General features: G+C 42.6%; 1 protein-coding gene across 8 annotated transcripts in view; it reads left to right on the top strand.

The window, feature by feature from the left end:
• Window positions 1-2522: 2522 nt before the first annotated feature.
• SEMA6D (semaphorin 6D) overlaps window positions 2523-26795 on the top strand; it is a 58342-nt gene continuing 34069 nt past the window's right edge. For 4 of the 8 annotated variants that reach the window (XM_033108391.1, XM_033108389.1, XM_033108382.1 and 1 more), the window contains exon 1: window positions 3177-3952. The gene's annotated coding sequence lies outside the window, so the exon portion shown is untranslated. Of the gene's footprint in view, window positions 2818-3176; window positions 3953-26795 lie in introns of those variants that run through there. The other 4 variants (XM_033108383.1, XM_033108377.1, XM_033108386.1 and 1 more) reach the window with 4 other exon arrangements.

Here is a 26795-nt window from a genome sequence, read left to right as displayed (position 1 = left end):
GAGTGACCATTAAATGCCAGGCACTGCTAGGTACTGGTGCTTGTCCAGGTAGATAAGACAAGATCTCTACGGTTAAGAAGACTCCAGTAGGGAAAACATCCTAAACAGATATATTTCCATCAATTTGGTAAGTTATCTAAGTGAATTTGCTGGGAGAGTACAGAAGAGAGGTGCTTAAACCCATCCTATAGGTAGCAGGATGAGGGAAAGTTTTACACGTACACAAAATTTTTGTTAAAAGTCTAGACAAGCAGAAATTACAGTACATGAAATTAGGGGGAAAGAGTACCCCAGACATCCGAGACCCCACAAGTGAAGACCCGGAAACCTAAAACACACGCGACACAGTGGGGAGCTGCAAGCAGTGGGGCAATGCTAGAGCATACAGCCTAAGGTGGTGGTGGTGGTGATGGTGGGGGAGGACTTGGACTAAAGACCTAAACAGGGCTAGCAGGTTAACAGTGTGTAAAATCAATTGAAAGAGCCAAATGCAAATAAATTGCATAAAGAGTGAGCAGTTTCCTTAGAATTCTTGCCACGAAAATCCAAATAGGAAGAGTGCCATTTTTTTTCACCAATCCTGACTGTCAAGATTCTGGGAACCAGGGAAATGATGAGCCTTAAGAGTGATATTTTGATCTTTACCAAAAGATAAAGAGTACCGGTCTTTTGACGTCAGTGGATTATTCACTTCCCTGCTTCTCCTCCCCCAGTGGACGTAACACAGGAATTGGCTCTTAGATCTAGACTGATATTGAAACTGAAAACACGTCTAATTTTTGGCTCAAAATGACCCATCAGCATATCGTTCTGGAATCATTCCTGGATTGAAGAACTCAGTGTAGGGTCAACTGCATTCTCTGGGATGGCACTCTGGAGAGTTGGCCATCACAGCATTTCAGCAAAGAATTCGGGAATCTAGAGAATTGAACTTCTTTGCTTTGCTGCTACAGCAGACACAGGACAGCTCAGGAGCTTTCTGCCTCCAGGTGGATGGCAGTTTGATTCCTCATCAAGCCACTGCATCTTCATTCAGTGCAGAGCCCTCTGCATGTAGCGGGGCTTGCTCCCTTGATGGAGAAAATGCAGAAAAACTGGATGCCAGTAAAATAGGCACAGCTTTCTGGGTCAGAAGTTGGCTGGGGAAAGGCCCTGACTGCCAAGTAACTTGCAATGATGTCAGAGCCCAGCACAACCAAAAAACACCAGTCAGCCAGCCAACAAAAGCCTTAACAACAGAAAACTCAGCAGTATTGCCAAAGCTGTTCTTTCCGCCCCCTACCCCTTTCTTCCAATAGGAAGAACAGCAGGAAGAGTTTATATTTTAAGATACCCCTTCCTCCTCCCTCCTTCATTTTGGTAACAAAGTGTTAACTACAGAGAAAACAGGATGAGTCCTGCAGCAGTCCCTTGGGGTGCCTTTATGAGTTCCTTTTCAAGGCTATCAGTGGAAGATGCAGGAACAACTCAGAATAGGGTATTTTCCTTAAAAATGTAAACATTTAATTGTGCTGAGGAGAAAGTAGGAACCATCAAGGAAAGGAAAATCCTTTCTCTGCCCCTCTTCTCTCTTTCACAGTAATTAACTATACGCAAATGAAAATTAAAAGTTTGGTGAAAAACCTCTCTTCTTTCTTTTTCTTTAAATAGGGGCATCATGGTTCATTCCAGCCATTTAGCGCCCTCAGTGATTCATAATTCAACTGGAAATTAATAAAACACAGCTCGTTCTTGGAAATGAAGTTTGGATTCACATCCTCTTGTTTTGGAATACGTGACTTTTTTTTTCCCTTTCATTTGTGACAGTCAATTCTAAATGATGTCACTTCAAGGACATTTTCATTTCTCCCACAACATATTACACGAAACACTTGCCTGTAAAACCGGCTCATTAGCCTGCAAAATTATACTGTACTGAATGGCTTTCATTCAAAGTAGAAATGGGATTTTTAGTAAGCAATTTCTGTATTTTATAAAGATAAAGCAATGTTTGATTGCTTCTCCCCAGCTGTTTTGCTTAGTGGTTATAAAGAGAAATTGGGGGGGGGGCGAAAAAGGTAACATAGGGGCTGGTTTGTAACGGTGTGCTTAAAAATAAATTTTAGATTAGGAAACTAAGGAAGAACTTTACGGAGCAACTGCGCCTGCAGTTCCTCTGGGCTGCAATGATTTGTCCTCTGGATGTCTGGAGGAAAGCTCTGAAAAAGAAAAGTGAGGGAGCGAGTGAGAAAAACAGGGAAGGAAAAAGGAAAGCAAAAAGGCGGCTTCTCAGGCTGCAGCAGCCACCGCGAGCTGGATGACAGGCGCTGGGAGTTGCTGGAAGGAGCAGCTCTTCAGAGGTGGGGAGAAGGAGGGTGCGCAGCAGAGCGCGGGGGAGGAGGGACGCGGAGGCCACTGAAGGGTCAGCGGGGCCGCGGCGCCGGGCTGGGGGCCTCCAGGCGGCGCTGGCCGGGGAGCTCGGGAAAGGGCGATCGCGCCGCGCCACCCGCGCCTCCTGCAGTCCGCGCCTGGGGGTGGGCCCCGGGCTGCGAGGTGCCGAGTCGGGGAGGGAACCAGGCTCCGGCTCGCCTGATGGATTGACTTGGAGATGGATCGAATTACACCATTTGCCGTGCCTCGATTTGTTTTGCTCCCGCTTCGTCCCGCTGCTGTTTTTGCTGCAAGGACTGGTGGTGGCGAGTTTCAGGATTATATCGAGGAAGCCAAGACCTAAAGAGACAGTGGGATATACATGTATATTTTTCATTTTTTCTTTATTTTTTTCCTTGCGCTTGACAATCTTTTTTTTTTTTTTTAAACCAGCCTCCCCCCCATGAGGTAAGACCCTCTTGTAAAGATTTGCTAATGCTCAGGGCGCCTGCTGAGGATCGGACCCAGATCCTCATAGCCTGAATCGTAGCGGGTGTGTGCGTACGTGTGTGTGTGTGTGTGTGTGTGTGTGTGAGTGTGTGTGTGTGTACGTTGTCACTGGAGAGTTGATTTCTTTTCTAATCAGCTTTCCCCGCCTGCGGTGCAAGGGACGCGCAGAGGGGCTGGAGAGGTTTGGCGGACCCGTCAAAACTGGCAGAGCTGGGGGGTTGGGGGGAAGGGCACAAGGACTTGGAGGCCCCCCTGAAATGTGCAACCCATCCGAGAAAAAGCAGAAGGAGGGGGCAAGTAAAAGTTTCTTGCCAGGCAGCGCCAGCTCCGCGCTCCCCCGCACATTATCAGGCTGCTTTGGTGTCGGGGACGGCGTCTCCAGCCAGCAAGAGAGCCGAGCCAAGGCCAAAGGAGCGGGCTGCGGGCTCGGCCGCCCCCTTCCGCCCGCCTGCCCCGGAGCGGACGCTGGGACCGCCTGGATCGGGCACTGCCGCGCCCGGCTAGGAACCGACGGGCGAGCCCTCGCCTGCGCCTGGAGAAGGGGCGTAGCGCAGCCGCCGGGACCCGAGCAGCTCACAGCCGACGACAGCTACCTGTCAGTGCGCCCCGGGGTTGGACGGCCCCAGTACAGCGAGTGGTGGGGGTTCAGGGGACTCAGCCACCTCCACCCTCCTGGCTCCAGCAGGGGCTCCTTCCTGCCCAGAGGGCGGGCACTACCCACTCTCGGTCTCCCCCTGCTTTCGGAGCGCGCCGCGGGCGGTCTCTGGGGCCGGGAGCTCCCCGCCGCCCACCCCATCTCCCACCCGGCGCCCGGGTTTCTCCTCCCGGCCAGTCTCCCCCGCAACTTTCCGTGCTTTGTTCTCCGGCTGGAAATGATTTACGGAAGCGTCTTGGACAGGGTCTCCGCCAGGCGGCAAGAGCCCGGCGCTGAGATGTGTTACGTTCTCATCTACCCATCAATTATGGATGGAAACAAATAAGGAAGAGTCAATTGTGCATGAGCCCCTTCTCCCACTACAGGAGGCGTCCTGCAGCCGGGTGGGAGCCTCCTCTCGCGTCGGCAGCCGCTGGCAGGGGGATGGTGAGGAGGAAGGTAGGGAAACTTTTATTTCCAGTCTTGACAGCGATATTCGTCCCTGGTCTGCAGAAACTGATACAGCAGCCGCCTTGGGGGACTTAAAAGGGCGTAAAGCTTCCTCTATCGTGTCTAACTCGTGGATTGAAATAAAAGGTCATAAAGGACTTTGAAGGTGTGGATAAGAACTGGGTTTGAAATTTTTCTGCTAAGTCGACTGTCGGGACCAGAGCTGTTCAGGTGATTGTTTAAATCCTGAACTTGTGAAAGGCTAAATGTCATGGAAGTAACGCGGAATGAAGTAGCGGTATTAATTACAGCATTAGAGACAGTCGGGAGTGCTCCCGGTTCTGAGGTGACCATTCAGTAACCCGAGTTCCAGCATCCCAGTATCTCGCCGCTCTCAGCTGGGTGATTTTCACACAGAAGGGACAATAGATCATTACTGTAGATATATAGACATTGTAAACAGTAATTGGACCTATGTCCACCTCTACAGGGGGTTACTCTCCCTTAAAAATAATGATAGTGTTTACGATTTCTTGGGAACAGAAGTGTCCAGGGCAATTTTCCCAAGAACTTCTAGCTGCTAAGAATTTCAAGTCTGCAGTATCTACTTGATATTTGGGGCAATAAAGTGGATAATTTTGTTTATTTCAAGGCTGAAGTCCCAGGAAAAGGTTTAACATTTTTCTACATTGGATTGGTCTCTGTCTCAAAATAGGAGAAATACTTGTTCTGAGAATTTTTTTCAAGGTATTTTTTCCTTGTAGAATTGAGAAGTCTTATCGCAGACAGCACAAGGTGAGGATTTTACTATCCTTGTGGTGGTTTAAACAATAGGTTTTGATGCTGGTTTATTCATGCTGTTAAAAAAAAAAATCCCTTAGCTCTCTCAGGTATCTAACTCAGGAAATTAACTTGTGTGTAGTCATGTTGAAGGTAGCGAATGACAGGCATGTTTTGTCAGGCTGGCAAATATTACATAAACATTTACCCTGGCTTAGATAAATAGAAATTACCAGATAAGCTCTGAGATTTGGGCCTGTATTACCATGATCTTAAACATCTGAAGGTAAATAAACTAGAGCTCAGTCATAGCTGAGTTTCGTTTTTTTATAGTTAATGTCTGTGTTTTGATTTGGGTCTCTAGAATGTGCTCTCGGAAAGACAGTTAAATAAATAACCCTAAGATTACCCAAATACATTGTTTAGTAGACCATTTTCTTCCATTGGCTCATTTAGTTAGATTAACAACCAGCTACTATTTCTTATTGGCTCCTGCAAAATATTGCTACCTGTTCTCATTTCTACTAGGGATGCTACATACATAAGCTTTTTAGAGAAACATTTCTGTGATGCAGGACAGTATGCCAGGAATATTGCGACTTCCCCATCACCAAACAGCTGGTTAACTTGAGTTTGATTTAGATTTGTGGGCATTCTGCCCATTTCTTTCTTTCTTTCTTTTTTTTTTTTTTTTTTTGGTACCCTCTGATAGCACCATCTGGTCATGTCTCCCCTAGTTTGATGGATTTGAAAGATGACTGTGACGTAAACCTCTTAGTCTTTAGAGTAAGGGCAACTTAGAAATTCAGGGGACTCCAGATCACTCCCTGGCTGCTTGCTGCACAGGAAGGTTCTGTCCGGTAACTGTGCTCAGGGTAAGTGTGCCCCCACATCCTGTGTGGTGGTTTCTGTTGTTTGAAAGGCACACAGGCAAGTAAGCAGGAATCAGAGCTTTGAGTCACAAAGATGCCCATAATTGTGAAGGACTTACTGAAACTGAAGAAGTTCTTTACTTCTTGCTGCTCCATCATAATGAACCTTGGTAATTAGCTTAGTCATTGTTCTTGCCTGTGAATTTCGCTAAGATACAAGAAGTGAAAAATGCATCTGAAATAGGGTCATTTTTCACCCTTCTGATGCATTTTATGCAGCGTTAAGAGCCTGGCTGAATGCCTAACCATTATTGGTGTAACCATAGGAGGTGAACTCCTTCCTTAGCATATTGCAGGATAAAATATTACCTTTTATTTCACCTAGTGGACTTTAAACTTGCATATTCTGGATTCATTTCTAGGGGAAGCAAGAGGCACTTGTGATATGCCATCCACTCAGTATTTACTGAGTATCATTGTTTGCAAGGAGCTAGGCTAACCAATATTCCAACACCAGGTGACGCAAACATGTTTCTGTATGTTCAACTTAAGAATGAAAAGAAATAAAGAATGGCAAGAAATGTAAATACCCTTTGGGGTGAGCATATAATTTTATTCAAGAGATTTTAAAGTAAGATTATCCATACCAAGTATTTACAGTAGTCCAGCTTTCCTGCGTTTAACACTGGAATAAATTCAATGTATTTAGTGTAGTTCATGTAATGAAAGTGTCATTAGAGCGGGAGATCGCACTCTTCTTGGTGGCTCATGTGAATGGAGACAGTGTTCCAGTCTACCAAAGCCAGTGTCTTGGTTGCTGCTTACTTTGTGACCTGCTGCCAACTTCCAGTTGGGAAAAAGTGTGTTTTGATGTAGTCCCGTGATACACAGAGAGAATAAAACTCATATAACTATACTGAGCATAGCATAATCCTTTTTAGTGGAGGTGGCTGTTGTCAGGCTGACTTTTTCTCTAGCCCCTGACAACAGTGGTAGTGCAGCTGATAACTGGAGCTGCTTCCATTCCTCCCAACAGGAAAACTAGGAACCATTCTTACTTTGAAAAGCAATTGTTTATGTAACCGAGGACCATCAAATCGGTGGTCCATGGAGATACCACATGAGGTGTACTTATTTCTCAAACTTCTCTTTTCTATTAAGCTTTTGTTAACTCACCCAGATTAGCATTTTAACAACCCTGAAGTGAACTTCTGCCATTCTCTCTACTTGGACACAGTATGTAGACCATCCATCATCCTGCCCTTGGCTACAACAGGCTGCTGGCTCCATCACCATTTGGAGCTACACAGAAACCATCCGACTGTGAACAGCACAGCTGGCTACAGTGATTTTTTTCTTCCACACCACTGGCAGCATTGTCTGGCTGTGGTAACTCAAGTTAACACCCAGAACAGGAACTTTCCATTGTTTGGCAACCTGCACAGGGCCCTTCATCCATTTCTGGGGGCACACCTGCAGGAAGGCCCTGCTGGCTTGCAGTGGCATGTTCTATTTAAAAGGGTACTTGCTCCAACCTTATATGACCCACAGGAAAGCCTCTCTAGTCTTGATACGATGAAACCACCAGAACTACAGAATGAGATGGAGCCATTCAGACACCACTCATCCTAGACCTTCACAATTCAGTCTATTGAAAAGAGGAAGAAATGAAGTAGCCTTTTAGCTTGTGATCCAAATGACTGAAAGCAGAAAAGACCTTGTCTCTAATTCTTTGGAGAACTGAACAGGTTACTGCTTCATCACTTTTCACAAAGAACATGTGATATGCCTGATTATGGGGCCCAGATCTAATAGCATCCAATGCTTTCTATCACTTTTTTTCTTCTTTTTGCGTAAGAAGAGATCTGTAGTCATTGCTTATTAAAGCAAGAATGACATGAATTAGGTGGCTGTATTTGTTAGGTCATGTTACCAAGCTTACAAAAACATTATGAGTAGAAGTACTGCTTTTGGAGTTGGATGCAGGAAGGGTAGTTTGATGTGTCTCGTATTCTGGGGGAGATCGTCTTCTTGCTTCTTTGACTAATATTTACAAGTGAAATCAGTCACATAACAGCTAGGATGATACAGTGGGACCTAAAAAAAAATTCTCACCCACTAAGTTCTTCTAGCTGGGCTAATAGTAATCAAAATAACAGACAGTAACCGGAGAAAATCAAATTTTAGTACATGTGCGTGGGGAATTCACATAGGCGTGAAAATTCCAAACACAGTGAGGCAACATCGGGTATAGAAGACATTTTGGACAAAGGAGTAAAGGAAGGGGGACAGAGTCTTAGTGTCGGAAATGAGAATGGGCCACTTACAGGTAGTTGAGAAGAGCAGAACGCACCTCACCTCGGGGCAGGCAAATCCTTGCTGGGCAACACAGAAACAATGAGGCACGGGGTATCAAGCCAACAGGCCCCTTCCTGAAGCCTTCCTATTTACCATACTTAATTCAAATTAGGCTTAGGCCACATCCTAAAATCTCCTTCCTGAAGCAGGGTTTTCTGTCTGAATCTCTTAAGCAGAAAAGGGGGGAGGGTCAAAAGCTCTTTCTGAGTCTTTTGTTTCTTAAGGAACAGCTTAAAATCAACATCCCAAAAGGCAGCTTCTGGGTGACAAAACTTTGGCCTCCTTCATTGTGATAATGATGATGATGATGATGATGATGATGATGAAGAGGAATAAAGGGAAGCAAGCACAATACCTACCACTTGTTGGTCTGCTTACTAAATTCTAGTCACCGTACTCAGATCTTTATTATATCACATAACCCCCAAACAACTGCATGAGGTAGGTTCTTCTATCATCAGTGCTGCATCAAAAAAGAAAATCAAGCTCCTGAGAAGTCAAGTCATTTTCCTAAAGTTACACAGCAGGGAGGTGTTTAGTCAGGATTTGGACAGGGTCTGCCTGACCTCTCTGCCCACATTTTCATTACTGCACTGAATTGTTTCCAGGAGCAAGGACCATTCTGCAGTTTTCTGAGTCCCTGATATTTCTGACATTTGTTTTTCAATAAAAGAGTCAGATTCTGAAGGAAATGTCTGTACTTAATGAAATAATATGAACAGAATGGGTATGCTCTTAAATTTTAACCTTTCTCGGCACTAAATCATATTGTTGTACTCTTCTTTCATTTTTATTCCTGTTGGCCAAATATGACACACCCTTCAAGTGGCCCGGAACAGTTCTCTTCTGGCACCATTTTTCTCCAAAATTGGTGCCAAAATTGTCCAAAATTACAGTGGCGTACGACAAATGGCAATATTTATCACTCTCCACCAAAAACTGCTTCTACATCAGGGTGCGATTGACATTCATTTCTCTGGTCTTGGCAGGTGAAGATCCATTATGTATCCTTGTCCCATTTCCCACGAGTATTTATGGGGCCCATCAGCGAAGACAGTGAGAGAGAGCTGTAGCTCTGCAAGCATTAGTGGCACCAGGAGGAAAGTTTGACTGTATTAGATTGTAATATACATTTTTCTTCATTATGGTTGTGGAAGAATCCTTTTATCTCTATGAGTCATCAAAAACATTGCTGAGAAATTGTCACCCATGCATCAGCATTTTTTTGTTATTCTCTTTTATTCAGGATTCCCATGGGAGAGGAAAAAAGTACACATTACCACTATATATAATGCTGAAATTTAAGGTTTACAACATGTATTTATGAGAAGGAAATACGGGTTTTAAAAAGTCCAATATGTTGGTGCATGTATAGTAAGGCCTCAGGAGGATCTGCAGTTACTTCCTTAACCTATTATTGGAGTCTGTATTTAAAAATAAAGTCTGGAGTTTCTACTCAGCTGAGGAACTGGCACACGTGAACGACAGCAGATGAAGCTCTTTGAGAAAATAACGCTTTCATTCCCCAGGAGCCGGCTGTGAGCAGTCAAGGCACTCAGACTCCCCTAGAGTCTCAACGATTTGGCCTGGGCCTCACTTGTCGTTCTAAGGGTCTCTGGACGCTTTTTTGGTCTGCAGAGTTGCCTACATTTATCAGTTTAAGTCCCCAAACCTCTCCTGGGTAATTGGTGGATCTAGTAAATGTATTTTTAAAAGCTACAGAAGGAGGAGGAGGAGAGGCAGAAGAAGAAGGAATAAAGAATGCGGCAGTTGTTTCTGTTTTTGTCATTGCTGGGGTAACCATTTGTTCATCCAGCTAATTTTTACCAAGTGTCTGCTCTGTACAAGTAGGTGCCAGGGTGGGGAGAGGGTTCAAAGAGGAACATGACACGGTTCCAGAGCTCAAGGGTCTTGCTGAATAGTATAGAAAAGAGGAGGTAAGCACATAGCCGAAATAAAATGGAGAATGTTTTAAGTGCCAGAAAATATACACACAGACCTATGGAAACTGAGAGGAGTAAGAGGTTATTTCTGGTGAGGGTGGTCAGAGAAGGCTTTGTGGAGCCACTGATATTTGAGCTGGCCCTTGAACTAGGTAGGATTTGGACAGGTGGACAGTGCAGGAGGTGGTGAGAGGGAGGGCATTCCAGGCATAGAGAACAGCTTAGGCAAAGGCCCTGGGGTGGGAGTGAGGGTCTCGGTCAGTTGTCCACATGTGAAGTCCTAATCTAGGACAGACTTGCGTTTCAGGTGTGAAGAGGCAGTTTGCCGTGCAATCCACAAATACTTACTCTGGTCATTCCACAGATGGCCCCGCTGCTTAAGCCATCAGAATGAATGGGATCAGTCTTGTGATGATTTACTAGTAGACAGCTCCGTGATCAGTACTAAAACCCCCATGTCAACTACCAACTGGTTCAGTGTCACACATGAACATTGCAAGGAATGGCGTGATTTGCCTCAGATTATCTGGCAAGAATGGTTTCTCTTCACAATGTTGTTTAGCAGAACCAAACTAGAAGATTGCTGCCTCATCAGTTTCATCTTTTTTTTTTAAACTCGAAAAGACTCTAGACATAAACTCTATAGTAAAGAATAAATTGCATAATATATGGGAATTTGGAGTGGTGCGAGAAGGGAATGTGGAGCGAGGAAGTGGAAGAGAAAGTAGAAACGTGTTGAAACTGAGAATGATATGAGTTGGACTCTGGGTGCTCACTAGACTGCAGGCCCCAAGAGGCTAGACTGCCTACTCACCCCTGTAAGTTAGCAGAGTGAGTGACACATAGTAGACGTGCAGTAAATATTTCAGTAAATGTGTTAATTGAGTTTAACTTTTCATGACGTTGCAGTTATAGCCTATGGTGGCTAGTACACTGTGCAAGGGATAGGGTTGGAGCTATTGAGTGCCTTTTCGGAATTGCGTGAAAAAGGAGCAGTCAACGGCTTGGAAAGTTACTAATACTTCCTTCTTAAAAACCCCATCCTTCAGAATCCCTGGGGATTCAGCACCCCTTTCTGAATCTGAGCTTCCGGGATAAACTCACCCCCCATCAGTGGCCCCCAGCACCCTACCTTACCACCTCCTACACCTCCTTCCTCCTCCTCCTCCTCATGCCCATCCCTACTCCAAGCGAGGCTGTTTGGGTATGAGGGTTTCCACGCCATCATTAACCCCTTGAGTTAACATAAATTGTGATCAACCCATGGTTACAGTTAATAGTGGAGGTGATAAGCTTTGTGGGAAGAAAGACTGGAAGTTCTGTGTAGTATGAGCGTGCTTAGTAGAACACATAATAAAGGAAAAATAAAATGAAAACATTTCCATTAGGGAATCATTAAGCCAATGGCTTGGCCAGGAATTGCTCCAGTAGTTCAATTTTCCTTGGTATATTTAAGTCCTTTACAAGTTAATAGTTATATGACAGGCAGTCTGAGAGAAGACTCTTAAGTCTGAAGAATCACTGCCAATGAAAGATCAATCAGAAATTATAAAATAGGTCAATGGGGGAAAGGATTAAGCATGTACACATTTAGTATCGGGAACTTTTCAGGAACATTCCACTGGCTTAAAGCAGAGAACCTGTTGAGTCTGGTAATTAGTCTGGCTCCCACCCAGTTACTTTTTGAAGTGAAGGGCATGCTGCCTCCCTCTGCCTAGAGCACAGTTGCCTTCCAGACAAGACCTAAAATAAACTGGCCTGGCTCGCCTTGACTGATAATAACAGCTAGCACTTACTGTGTGCTCGCCGTGTGCCCTGGCACCGTGCCTAGCACTTTACATATGTTATCTCATTTAATCCTCACACTACCCTTGAGAGTGTAGGACTAATAGCTAAGAGCTAGCATTTGTTCCGTGCTTACTATGCGCCTGACACTCTTTCAAGTGCATATATTAAATCATTTGATCATTCTATGAGATGGGTACTGTTCTTAGTAATATCCTCATTTTACACAGGGAGGCAGCTGAGGGATGGGAAATAAGTGATTTTCCCAGGGTCGAACAGCTAAATGAGTAGTAGGGGCAGGAGACTTAGATCCACGAGAAGCAGTGTGGTAGGGGGCTTAAGAACATGAACTTGACGGCCAGCTTTTTGGGATGTGCGTCCTGGCTGCGTGAGTGATAAGCTGTGTGATCTTGAGTAAATTACGCAACGTCTCTGAGCCTCAGTTGCACCACATAAAAGGTGGATGATGATGGAAGGACCCACCTGGTAGGGTTGTTGTGAGACATAAATGAATTAATATTTGAACAGCACTTAGAACAGTGCTTGGCATGTAGTGAGTGCTGTATATATGTCAGTGTCTGTTAACTAAAAGTAAATGCAGTCTGGCTCCAGAGCCCATGCATTTACCCCTTATACTGTGCAGTCTTCTCACCTGAGGTTTTATCATATCTCTCTAACTGATACATAGACTTTGCAGCCAGTTTCACAACCAACTACCCTCCGCCTCCACCCCACTACACTTGCCCCAAATTCAGCCAGATTGGAAAGGGGAGTTTGGCAGGAGAGGTCCAGTGGCCTGGAGATTGACCCCAGACCGTGACGCCTGGTTGCGTATCCTTCACCCGAATGTCAGATGTTTCCGATTCAGAATGTCAGCAATCTGGCCGCCACTGTTGGCTGTGCTGAAGGACCAGGCAGATGATTTGCATGTGTTCTCTGCTGATGGCCTCCCGGGCTCATGGAAACCTGAATAGTACTGTGGAAATTCAGGCACTCGTAGACCATCCCTGTCACCACCCACTTCTTTGATCTCTACCCCTGGTCCTCACACTTTAAGATTCATCAGAATCACATAGGGTTAAAACGCAAATTTCCAGAGCCCCAGCACCCATGGGTCTGGAATGGGGCCCAGGAGTCTGCATTTTTAACAAACGCCACCAGTGACTTGTGCCCTGTTTTGTCCCTCGACCACACGTTGAGAAATGAGTCTCTAGTGTAGCCAGAGTGTAGATTCCCATCCGAACAAGGCTTTAGACTTCAAGGCTCACATGGGGAGGCCAGGAGGTCTTCGATCAGAAACCTTTTGCCTGCCTCACCGGGAAAATGGTTACAAGTCAAAGGCTTCCTGGCTAGCTCATGAAAGGGTGAAGAACGTGATAAAGTCTGCTCAAAGCAAAAGAGGCTTTTTCCCCCCCAGATTGCAAAAGATCTTCACCGTGAGCAGAAATTAAGAAAGAAAAAGGGGACTCACTTATTTCTGCTGACTGGCCTCTATCATTTCATAAATGGAGTCCTGAGCCAGTATTCATAGCAACATTTTTTGATTTAATGATAAACTGAGATAAGGGTAATCAAACTTCATGCTTCAGGGCATAAGGTGATTGCCTGCTGCAGTCAGGATGGAATTTTTTCCCTTGTGCTTTGCACAATTGACTAGATGCATTAGAGAGAGAACTCGGGCTGCGCTTGGAGGAGCGGAGGCTAGAGGCCCTGGCAGAAAACTTCCCTGGATGAGGTCATACGGGAAATGGTCTGGAGTGCGATGAACAACCCCTCATCATTTGCCTTATCATTTTTGTTTCATATGAGCATTCTGCATTCCGTGCGTAGTTCTGTAAGCTGCGTGATGAGATTGAGAGCCTACTGTATTTGGAATCAGATGACCTAGACTCCAGCTTTGGCCAACAGCACACTCTCTGAGTGACCTAGGGAAAGCACTGTCCCCTCAGAGACCCGTTCTCCTCATCTGTGGATTCACGATTATAATGAGCATCAAATAAGACAGTAGAGGTGAAAGTGCTTCGTGAGAAGCAGATAGGTGCTGCTCAGTTAGAGGGTATTACTATGATACAATGAATGACACTTTAGGGAATCACTGTTTATTATAATCAGCAATATATAAATCCCTGCTCTACCTGATGATATTATATGCTTAATGACAGTGAACATCTATCGAGTTCTTAATCTGCCAAGCTCTGAAATATTTTTATTTACATTCTCTTATATAATCCTCAGATCAGCCCTTTGGGCCATATGTGTTTTTTATTCCTGTTTTATTGATGAGGACAAAGATGTTCAAGGAGCCTCACTTTCCTGTTGCTATGGTAAGGATTACCACAAACTAAGAGTCCTAGAACGACACAGAGTTACCACCTCACAGTTCTGGAAGTCAGGGGGCTCACTGGGCTGCAGTCAAGATGTTGGCAGGGCTGTTCCTTCTGGAGGCTCAAGGGCGAATCTGTTTCCTTGTCTGTTCCAGCTTCAGAGGCTGCCTGCACTTCTTTGCTTGTGGTCCCTTCCTCCATCTTTACAGCCAGCCAGCCCATGACTCTGACTTCTGTTTTCATGATCACATCTCTTTCTTGCACACTTATGCCTTCCTCTTCCATCTTTTAAGGACTCTGGGATTCCACATTGGGCCCACACAGAGAATCCAGGAAAATTGCCCTATTTTAAGATACTTTATTTAATCACACGTGCCATGTCAAGTAACATATTCACAGGTCACAGCAAGTAGGGCGTGGACATCTTGGGCGAGGGGTGTGGACATTATTCTGTCTACCACAGTTGGTGTCCCTTGCTAGGAACACACAGTGACAGAGTTAGAATTCGTACCTAATCCTGTCTGGCTTCAAAGCCCAAAATCTCAACCACTTACTATAGAAGCTTCTCGATTCGATCAGTGGAAGAAACAATAAAATCATAGAAAATTAGTGGTGTGGAGGGCCCTGTTACTTTTAGAATAATAGGTCGGGGGCTTTTAAATATCATTATAGTAGTAACAACACAAAAATTAATCTTTCTGATCTTCATGTCCTACTTTGTACTAAGCTACTATATATAGTCATTTCTTTCTTGTGAGGGTGCATATTACTTACCTAATTAACTTACAGGGTCCCTGAATCTAGTTGTCTTTCATGGGGTGACAGAATAAAGAAGGGGCATTTTGGGGGCCAGGGGACCATTTTGGAGGACTATAGGAAGGTGTTCTAATTGAGCTGCCAGTTTCAGCAAAGATTGGTTGACAAAAGGTGATGGAGATAAGCCAGTTATCCTTTGCTAGCTCTGGCATTGGCTGTGGCTTTGCTGGTCAACTGGATGGGTTTCCTCAGGTAAGCCTACCCCACCCCATCCACTGAAAGCCAAGACCACCTCTAGCTCATGGGACTTGATGCCCTCAGAGGTCAATGAGAAAATCAAGAGCCTGTGTTCTTCTAGGTCTCCAAAGAACTATAGAAAGTGTTCAGAGTCTATCTCTCACTCTCTGAGCTCGTCTCTCTCTTTTCTTTGCCACACACTTAGCTAATCTGTAAGGTTTAATGTAATTTTAAAGTTCAAAATGTACACCCATCACTGACAAGGCTGTCAGAGCAGTTTTACAAAAGAATAAGAGGACAGAGCTGGGAGTCTGGAAACCTAGCCTGGCTCAACTATTAGGCAACCTGATATCCATGGATAAGGCACTGGCCTCGCAGGCTTTAGTTTTCTCATTAGAACAAAGTAAGGTGGGGATGGGCAGCTGAGAGAGTCTAGATGATCTCCAAGTTGCTTTTTAGTAGTAGGATTCCTTAATGCTATGTTTATTTTCGTATTTTAATTACCTAGGTAGTAGGATCAGATAATGGTGATTTAAAAACTATGAATCCACTTCACAAATGTGCATATAGCCATCTACAAAAAGAGACAGACCAAAATAGTTCAACTTCTCAAATTTATTATTGCCATTTACATTTTTACAACACTTTGCCCTTTTCTTCTGGGATCACTTAAACTTCACTGCTGCTAATATAGTTTTTAGACTGACTTTGCAGACATGCACAGATAATATTTTCAGTTAGCAGTGATTGCACCTCATTCGGCTCTCGGGGGTCGATACACTACCCTTGCACAATTTCCCTGTAATTTTCAGTTATATCCCCAAAGAGCCAGCCCCCACTGAACTTGTGTGTAGGGCAGACAGGGCAAATGAGTTTCAAAGTAGAAAGCCAAACCTAACTGCTTGGCAATGACGGCTGAAAGTTTGTGTTGTAGAGATTCGTGGGAGCACGTCCAAGGTCAGGGAGAAAAAGAATGCCTTGATGGATTAGCAAATTCTCCTATGGAAAAGGGAGGATGCGTGGTAGCCCCTATATTTGCCATCTTTGATTCAGTATTTTCTTTAGAGACATGTCTCCCTTTAAACACGTACTCATTCCTCTGTACAAGTTGACGAGTTTTTAATGCAGTTGTTATCCAGCATGATGGCTCAGCCACACGAATAGAGTTTTGAATTGTCTGACCCACAAGAAAGAAAATAAGTAACTCACAATGGATAAGGAAATTTGGTAATGATTACTTTTCTCTTTGTTTTGTTGCATATTCCCTCAATTATGCCCCACTATTTTTAACATTTTATCAGAGTCAAATATGAGATAAATGGTAACACCTGCACTGTAGGTATATAAGTGTTGACATATATTAAAAATTCAATACCACCACACTGATGAGGTTTGACAATTATGTTGCAATGTTGTTGCTAACCTTTGTTGATATCAGAGGGATTATTCATTATGAATTTATACCAACTGGACGGTTAACCTGATGACATTCAGGACATCAATGGTTAATACGATGACAGCTCTGATGGCCATTCCAGTTAAAGAGTTCCAAAATTGCTTTGAAGGGTGGACTAGGCACTGGCGTCGGTGCATAGCTTCCCAAGGAGTACTTCGAGGGTGACAGTAGTGATATTCAACAATGAGGTATGGAACACTTTTTCTAGGATGAGTTTGCGAACCTAATTGTCTGACCTTGTGTACACGAACACATACAGAGATTTTTAAATGATAACTTTTGAAATCAGACTGACTTCGATTGGAATCCTGCCCTGTCTGCTAACTAGATACAAGAAATTAGTTTCTCTAAGAATCTTAGTTTCTTTTTCTGTTAAATGGAGAGAACAGTTCTTATAATAAAGAGATGTGAAATTAATTAGAGGGAATGAGTAAAATTGGTCAGCGTAGTTCTTAATACACAATAGCTGTTCCGTCATGTAGGGTTTGGCTACAAACAACAGAAAACGCAACTCAAAATTGCTTAAACAATGAGGATGTATTATTAAGTCACATAATAAGAAGTCCTAAGATGGGGTGGCTCCAGGGTGGGTTAGTTCTTTGGCTCAACAATGTCATCAAAGATTCACATGCTTTCTATGTTCTCTGCTCTTCCCAGCCTGTCAGTCTCTCCCTGGCTAGCTCTTTTCATGTTCTCATTAAGACTGGCACATTCCAGATGAGAATCGAACATATCAAGAGACCAAGTCTTCTAAGAAATCTTTCCTAGGAACAGACTTCCCCTAGGTCTCTATGGATAGAATCATGACACCTGCTCATGCCCGAAGCCTAATGCAGTCCTGGGCAGGGGGGTGGGACCACTACCACCACTACAATTGATGAAAGAAACTCACCAATAGATACAGGAACAAAATCAGCATTTTATTACAAAGTGTTTGTATTTATATATTGTTATATATGCATATTATGTACATACAGTGTATATTACATAAACACATTCATGAGTGCACTCAAGCTATAAAACTGTGGTGTTTGGCCAGAAATATTTTTCTGCCACTATTTGAAAATTTTACATACCTAGAATCCAATTTTCATTTAATTAGGCAATTAAAAAATATAAAAGATATGACATCGGAGGGCAATGCTACAAGAAAGTGGACAGAATATATCAAATGAATGTGCCTTCATTATGCTTCCATATTTTTTCTTCATATTTTTTCCTGTATTTTGTTCTAAATGAGAAATAAGATCCCTCTGCCAGATTAACACTATGAAACATCATAATAAATATAAGCCATAATTATGAAGGCACTTTTATCTCTTGATAGGTAGAGACAGAAATGCTAACTGTATTCTCTTCAACTCTGAGACATTTCATGACCATAAATTTACATTTTCTCATGGTTCCTACTTCAGAAAAAACCATTAATTCCTGAAGCTCTGAAGTGAAAGTTTCATGTATTTTGGTTACATATTGTAAATCCTGTATCTACAGAGGAAATTTACGCAATTATTTTCTTTCTTGTCCCTTAATTAAATACATTGCAGGCTCCCTGAATGGAATCTTGGCTGGGTTCTTCCTTCACTCTGGACTGTTCCACCTCTTTTCCTGGTAGAGTAAAGCAATAAATCAGTCCTGAGACCCCATAAAATATGGGTGAGGAGGCTCTGTCTTTGTTCAACTTTGTACCTGTCTTTGTACAACTGATCTGCATTTGCAGTAAGCTGTAAAATTAACCACCTAGATTTTCAATATTGGAAATTTCTACTTTCAGTGTTTTATGGTTGTATTTTTGTTCACCAAAGTGAAACTTCACTCAGGCCTTAGCAAACAAAAGTCGCACTCCTTAAAGATAAGCAACAACCCTTGCAGTGTGTTCTCTGTATATCCAACCTGCACTATATTCCTTCCAGAAAACTATTAGTCTCCAGGAGTCCAAATGGTCCTAAGGCCAAATTTTGATTCTGCCGCTCAAATCTCTTGGAGCCTTGCTTCTTTATGAAAAAGTTAGGATAATATATGTACCCACAGAGATGTTATGATATCTTTCTTCAGGAGGAAATATATGCAAAGCACTTAACATTGTATCTGACATAAAAACTCAAATTGTAGTAGTTTTGTTATTATTACTATTGTTTTCAAATTAAGAATGCCTGACAATGAATGAAATATTCATAACTGAAGGGCTTGTAGATTTTGCATATGGATAGGTTCCATTAAACATCTGGATGGCTACTTCTAAATGCAGAAAGTGACAAAAAAAATACAAAACAGTTCCGGTAAGAAGTTGGCATTTCTTGAGCACATAAAAGCACAGCAATGCTACCACATGTACACACTGCCATTCAGGTTTAGGCCGTGGTTCTGGCAACTTATTTGTGTTGGGGCTGGGAGAGTTTATTATGTTCTGAAGTATGTTCAGATTGTGAATTGTGACACTTAAATAATGGGTCAAGTACTCGTGGTGACTTACTGTGTTAACTCAACCTGACCCTGGGTCTTAATCGTAGCTTTCTAGGTGCATTCCTTCACTCATTCACTGACTCATTCATGTATCCATCCAGCAGGTAGTTTTTGAGCATTGTCAGTGTTCAAAGAGCCAGTCTTCCCCTTTGCCTTCAAAGAGTGAAAGCCTAGTAAGTAATGAAATAACCGCACTGAGGGTCAGTTTCGTGGGTATGTTAACCTGCGCTGTCACACTGGGACGTGTGCCTAGAATGCTCTGCTGAAGCATCCACATCTTGAAATTTTTAATAATTCTTTAATAAGGGGCCCTACATTTTCAGGTTGCATTGGCCCCTGCAAATTGTGGAGTCTGTACTGTCTGATGGCTCCTTTTCCTCAGTGGTGTTTATTCTGTGTTGATCTGAGAAGACAGACAGGAGTTGGAAAGAGTCGCAGAGAGTCTGACTCTAAGTTCCCAATATATTAATACTCAAACCGCCTCATTTCCCTGGGCCTTGTTATCTCTCTTACAAACTAAGGCAGAATAGACAACAGTCTCCAGAGTTACATGACAGTAAGACATCAGAGTAAAATGATGTCAGGCCTGGATTTGGGTGATAACTGTAGTGACTGTACTCTCAGAACTCAAAATTAGGACGTGGGGATTATGGGATCAAAAGGAAAAAAGTTGAAATCAGGATTCTTGAGAAGTTGAGCTGTGTAGTTGAAACCTTTGACCTCTCGACTTAGGCCTACATAAACATGCTGTTTGGTGCTTTTACAACATAAAATCAAATTGATTGAGCATTGGCATTATTCTGCTCATTTCATTTGGATCTATCCTTTCCTCTCTATAGATTTTATGCTAATGTCCCACGGGAGGCTTAACTCAATTTAGTACTTTCGCCACACTTAAAAAAAATAAATCTATATCCAAGGCCTTAAAAATCGAATATACAAATATTAACATCCTTGAAAATTCTCTAATTCATAATCCTAGAAGTTTTGTATATTGCAAGATGATAATCAGAGTATTTAGTCAGCCTTCTGGCGTGGGCACTACCCGATTAAAACACCCCACAATGTGATACCAAGTGAATGCCAGCTCAGGGTGTATTCCATGTCGTCTGATACTTCAGTGTTAACTTTTAGCCAAAGCGCCACTGACTTCATGGTGGCCCAAATATCTGGTTCTACAGAGACCCAGGCTCTCCAATGCGTAAGGAAGCGGTACCACCCATGAATCTGCATTTACTTGGTGTGAAAAGCAAGATCTTGTCTGGTTCAGGCATTCTGACACCTCTGAGAGCACTGTTACAATTCTGAGTGAAACCTTCTAGCTGTTTAATGGCGAGCACAGACTTCAGATACAAATCGTGTTTGTTTGTTTGTTTATCAAGTTGAGGTCACCAGCAAATTGCAATGAATAAAGAGACTTCAAAGGAAACCACTCTAAATTAACTGAGATTCAGTAACCATCATTTGTAGATACACCTTCAGTTCTGCCTGAAGCCACCTACCTTCTACTTGAGCAAATTTTAGATCACAAGAGAATTTGCTGCTCAAAGTGTCTGTAATCATTTACCTAAACATTTGCATCGTTAAGTGGGCCTTTCCACTTGACAAGCATGCTGTCAGCCTGTTTGAGCAAAAGAGATGGGGACTTTCTGTAGTGTTAAACGCCCACAAACAATTCCAGTGTAAGTCCCAGTACCAGGAGCCAATTAAGATCAAAGTCATGATGCTTAGTGCTACAGATTTCATCACTTAAACATTAACCAGTTTTACTTTGACACTGATCAAAAGGTGTTAATGTAGATTCTTTTAAACAACTCAAATACTTTAGATTGTATGTGTATGTATGTGAGAGAGAAAGAGAATGGTAATTTTTTTCTGCTTTGAAGAGCTGAAAGTGTCATGTCTTCGGGCCTCCTAAAAGTTACTCAGTTTAGGGGTTTGTTTACTTACTTAATTTAATTTAACTTAACCTTATTTAATTTTATTTTATCCTGGAGTAGAACATCTTGACTTCTGCCTGTTTTATTATGTGCAGTAGATTGCTTAGCTTAGAAGCCTTGGAAGCAAATAGGAGTTTACATTTTAGCTCCCAAGGTATTTCTTCAGCCCTAATGGTTGATTGACTGACATGTTTACATTTGTGTTAGCATTGAGTGGGCTGACTTGAAAAGGGCCACAGAGAGAGCTGAAGTCTGACTTCTTGTTGCTCTAACTACTAAAGGGAGAATTACAGAATTATGTGGCATTTATTTTATGACTAAGAAAAATGGCTCAATGTGACTAAAATTCTGAAATAGATTCAGTGTTCCAGCAGCCATTTATCTTTAAGGTAAAATGTAAAGAGTTCCACCTGGAAATTAGTGTATGAAAACATGTATTTAATGTCTTGCTACACATTCAAATAAAAGTTTACTTAACACCTTAGATTGATGCTTATTTGGATCCTGGTGAAGTAGGGAGATGACTCCAGCAAAGAGCAAGAAGGCTAGCAGAGAAAGCACCCTTACTCCCTGCCACTTCACTCACAAGGCTTTTCGATGAAGTTTGGGATTTGACCAAACCAGATTTTTCTTCTCCATTTTTCTGTGTATGTTTTTAGAGTAGAGAAAGGAGACCTTAATGCCAATATTTGAACAACTGGGGTAAAAAGGGTTATGGCTTTAAATATCCAAGTATACAATTGCAGTCAGTTTTCCATTTGCTTTTGCTGGTGTACATTGACCACTGAGAAGGCTAAGCCAGGTTTTCTTTCTCCTTTGTGAATGTAGTGCTTAACTTTTAATGCAAAAGGCAATCACTATATTACTAGCACCAAGAGAACAGCAGTGATTTTGAATTGGCATGAATCTTTGTGAAAATCGGATTAAAGTTCACTCTCAAAATAGAAATTGTTGCTGGTTTCATTTTAGCACTTTATATTTGAGAAGCTGGTGAAGGAAAAAGTAGGAGGTTGGAAGGGGAGAGGAGAAAAACCAAAATTATAATATGATAATTTAACTGCAATTCTAGATTATCTCTGTTTTGTCTTACTGAACATCTAGAGTATAAATATGACATAAAATGATAAAAGACTTATTCTCTAGGAAGTTACCTTCTTAAGTAAGTTATATATTTCAAAAAACATATTCCATAGGATCCAAGTATTAGTTCTTGGTTCTGTTCAACAGAAGGGCAACAACTGTCAACACTAAGAAAATGTTCAGCTTAATTGGGTTGGAGAGTGATTTTTTTTTTTTTAAAGGATCATCTCTCCATCCTTCCTTTCTTAAATGTTTAAAAAAATACCAAGTTTTGTTTTTAAAGAGGGAAAAAACCAATATAAACTGTTATATAAGATAACTTACTTTGTCTTTATCTGTTCCCTTTTAATATTTTTCTATGTGTGTCTGTTTTGATAAAGTTGTAATCAGTGGGAAAATAGTTTTATATTCTGATTTTTTCCCCCACTTCGTATTACATCATAAGCTGAGAATTGTCGCTCTTCATTATTATCGTCTTAATGGCTGCATCACATTCCATGAGGCTGGCGTAATTTACTTTTATTTTAACCGCTTCTCCATGTTTAGAACTTTAACCTGCTTCCAGTTTTTTCCCCAGGATAAATAAGTCTACAATAAGCATCTTTCTCTAACAAAGTTCCTTTTTTTCCCTTCGTACTTTAGATTATTTGCTTAGATACGTTATGAGAAGTCAAATTCCTGAGTCAAGGTTCATGTTGTTAATGAGCATGGATAGGAGCGTGTGTGCTACACGTTGCAAAATTATTTTCCAAATCATTATACTCATTTATCCTGCCATGGGCGATATATTGATTTTGTCCTAACTTTACCAGCATTAAATACCCATTTTAAAAAAAAAAGAGAAAAAAAAGCCCACTAATTTGACTAGTGTAAAGTTGTACCTCATTGATATAATTTGTATTTCTATGATTAATAAGAAGAAGCCTGATATTAAGAGAATGGTAATTTTTAGGGACAAGTTCTGTACTGTTCAACACATAGAAAGACAATCTGAAGACTGTTGTTGGGGAATTGTCATAGCATCTGCATTCTGACCAAAGATTTCCTGTGTTTCTGCAATACATCCAGCTCTGACAGATAATTTTAGTCTTCAGCTGGTCTAAGAGGAGAGAGTGAAGAAAGCAGTATTTCTGGATAGAATACCTGAAAGGATTCAGGAAAGGATTCTCCCCAAAACATGGAGTATATCAATTTATCTAGTTGCGTTAGAAACTATCCCCAAATCGAATGTTTTTAAAAAAATCATTTAATTCATGAGTCTACAATTTGGGCAGAGCTCAGCAGAGAGACTGGTCTCTGCTCCATGTAGTGTTGACTGGGGTGGCTCAACTAGCGGCTGTAGGATCCGCTTCTAAGATGTCCCACTAACATGGGGGCCAGTAGGTGCTGCCTGTCAGCCCGGGGCTCAGCTGGGGTCCAGAGCCACGGCCTGAGTCCCTCTCCACATGGGCCTTTTCACTGAGGCTTCTCCACAAGCAGCTTGGGCTTCCTCATGCTATAGTGGCTGGGTTCTACAAGTTGCCCATTTATTAAATTCTGGGCTCTGAAACTGAAACATCACTTCCACCACAGTCTATTAATCAAGCACTCATATTCCAGATACAAGGGGAGAATATGTATATCCACTTTTAAGTGGGAACAGTAAGAAAATATTTGGGGACCATGATTTTAAACTGCCATACCATATGTCTAGCCCTTTGAGAGACTGAAAGTCTAGCTTCTTGAAACCCCATGGACTGGAAGATGTTGTGACCTCTACCCCTGCTTTCCGGAATACTCCAGGAATGAGTGCTCCAATGCCCTTATTCACCTTTCCCACAACAAGGAATTCAGTTCAGTGTCTCTTGGGCTGATTTTTCCACTACTGGGAATCTAGTCGTGTCCCTTTACCCCCACCCCAACCCCCCGCCCCCCAGCCTTCCCCAACAAGTCAGGTGTCAGGGCTTTTAATCATCTGTGCCATGGCTCTTTTCTAGTAAGATAGATATTAGAGGTGGGCCTGAGTGTGTGATGTATCTCAAGAAGAATAATGTATTTGGTACACTTACACTGGCAACATGCTTAGCTTCTAATGTGCTGACAGCCACATTTATGAGAATCTCACCTGATTGCTAAGTGGTTGATTTAGGTAATCTATTACTAGTGCCAGAACAAGGAAATTATTTGAAGGCAGCTTCTTTGTCCAGTCTTCCAAAGAGTATTACAAAAGGGAATGTGGAACATAGAAGATGATACTGAAATCACCAGAGGAGGTCTTCAGAAAAGATTAGATTGTCACAGGGCAGGGGACACAGCAGAGAGAAAGCAGAGCAACACTAGTAATAATACTAACAGTAACGACTATAATAACAGCTAACACTTACTGCACTTAGTTGCCAGGCACTGTTTTAAGAGTTATCTGTGTATTAAGTCTATAACCCTCACAACAGCCCTTTAAAATAAGTCTAATTATTCTCTATTTTTAACGGATGCAAGGTGAAGTAGTTGTTCCAAGGTCAAATAGCTAATGGGCGGTGGAGCCAGGATATTCTTAAACCCTGTTTCCTCACTGGTTTCTATGAGGGTGTTTATTCTCAGACATGCTGAGAAGCTGAGCCATTCCCCTATGGCTCCTTCCTTGGGTTTCACACATTGACACTGCCTTTTCAGCCATTTCGTGGGGTTGCGGTAGGGTGTGGATGAGAACCTGACCCTTTACTGTTCTCTTGCTGGTCACTGAAGATAGAAAGTAAGAAAAGTAGACAAGCCTTCCAGAGGTGGAGACTTACCTCCCTTAAATGCTCCCCTCACGTCCACTCTCAGGAAGGGATTGCAGTGGAAGCCTCTCTCTAACTCTGAATGACACAGGAGCCAAAGGAGACCATCGGGCCTTCCACCCCCATTTTGTTTCCACACAAGAGCACCTGAGCAAGGAGGTTCCCTTACTTGGGGGAGGGTCTCTGCTGCGCCCGTGCTCTGTCATCCCTGGAAATAAAGGCTTTGATATTGGGTCAAGGATGGTAGAAATGAGGTCTCTCACCACTTCAAAGGTGGAGGTTGAAGGAAGAGGTGGAAACCAACTCCCAAGACCTACGGAGGCAGGATCTTAGCTCACTTCCTGCATGAAATTCCTCTTATTTCATTCTTTTATAGAAACTTTATTTGTTTATTTGTCTGAGACAATTACCTGCTCGGTCATTATACTGGCAGAAGGGATGTGGAGGAAAACAGTGCTGTTTGCAACTTAAAATACCAATAATAAAATCAAGCTAAAAATGTGACGGCATTCTCATCTTGATAAATTACAAATTCCTTCTTCTCCTCTCCTTTCCGTTTCTTCAGCATTGTCTTTTTCTGGTGCGGTGATTGAGACCACAGACGTGGGAGTCAAGCTGACTTCAGCCTAGATACTTAAGTAGTTTTGTGACTGAAGGTAGATTACCTCTTTATTTTCGCATTTGCACATTTGGAAAAGTAGCACCAGCTTCCTAGTGCTACTTAACACAGTGCCCAGTGCTCGATTAGTGTTCAGCCTTGGCTTGTTGTGATCATTACCATCACGACTTTTACAGTCTCCAGTATGTGCATATTACACATAACTCCAGGTGTGTCACACGAAAACAAAAGTGAATATGTTACCACTCTGCTCTCTTAGTGGAGCAGACACAGGATATATTTCATGTATTGGCACATGAACTTATATCTACTAATAGGTCACAGATTCTGCCTTCAAGGAGCTCAGAGTCTAATCAGAAAGACAAGCAAGTAGACGGCCAGTGCCACCCACCATGTTAAACCCATAGTCGAAATGGATGGAGTGTCGCGAAAGAAGACTAGGGCAAGAGATGGAAAGGGGCTCAAACTGGTGATGGGTTCTAAGGGCCGATTAGGAACTTGCCAGTTAGAGAAGCCTGGAAGATGTACCAGTTCCAGAAAATAGCAGGAGCCACGGGCAGAAGGCTTGCGGAGTAGTTGCACCCATGTAAATAGGAATGGGAATATTTATTTGAGCAAAAGCACAAACGATTTCTGCATACTGTGCTGATGCAAACTGCAGCTAAATAAAGCACTGATAATACTACTTCACACTTGTATAGCACCTTTACAATTTACAAAGTATTTTTAGTCAGATTTTCTCACTTGTCCCTCTGAAAAACCATGCTGAGGTAGTCAGCAGCGATGCTCCCTTATCTCACCTCAGAAGAGGTGACAGTGTGTGGGAAGCCACATGCAAGTGGTGCCCTTGCTGCAGGATCCCGCTGATCCTTCTCGGCGGCCTCCATTTCTTCCTCTCCATTGGGCAGGTCGGATGCTGCAGAAAGACACAGTAAGCAGAGTAGGTATAACCGACTGACCTGCGATACAGCCTACCGCCTGGGGACTTTTGATTAGAGCACCTCTGAGCAGTGCCGCCCACGCCCATTGGGTTGAAGCCTATGCCTGTATTAATAGCTACCTCTCCTTGAGTTTTCGATACCTTGAAAGTGCTCTGGGACCTTCGGCATGAGCAACATAAAACAGGCAGTTCTACCTCTCTCCCTAGCTTCGTATAGACACAACCACTTGGGAAGAAACCCAGAAGTCCCTCTGGGTTTTTTTCTCCAAGTCCTGGCAGAGTTCTTTGCTTTCTCTGGTTGTTACCCCACTTTATCCCTGTATCCTTTATGCAAATGACCCCAAATCCTCCACCTTCCCTGGTTTATAATCCTTTCTTTTTATCAAGGAGCTGCAAGTCTATAATAAGGGTAGGTGATGAAAGAAAAATCAGCCACTCTTTTCCCTCCAAAGGTAGTTAAGCTAATTTCTCTCATTCTTTTCAACGTTGTTCAGCCTGTTTATATGCCTTAAAAGCAACACTTTTCTATACCTCCCCAGAATG

This window comes from Rhinolophus ferrumequinum, chromosome 6 (genome assembly GCF_004115265.2).
Source record: "Rhinolophus ferrumequinum isolate MPI-CBG mRhiFer1 chromosome 6, mRhiFer1_v1.p, whole genome shotgun sequence".
In the NCBI taxonomy this organism is placed as follows: domain Eukaryota; kingdom Metazoa; phylum Chordata; class Mammalia; order Chiroptera; family Rhinolophidae; genus Rhinolophus; species Rhinolophus ferrumequinum.
The sequence above is the reverse complement of the archived record's forward strand: the minus strand, read 5'-3'. Positions and strand labels throughout refer to the sequence as shown.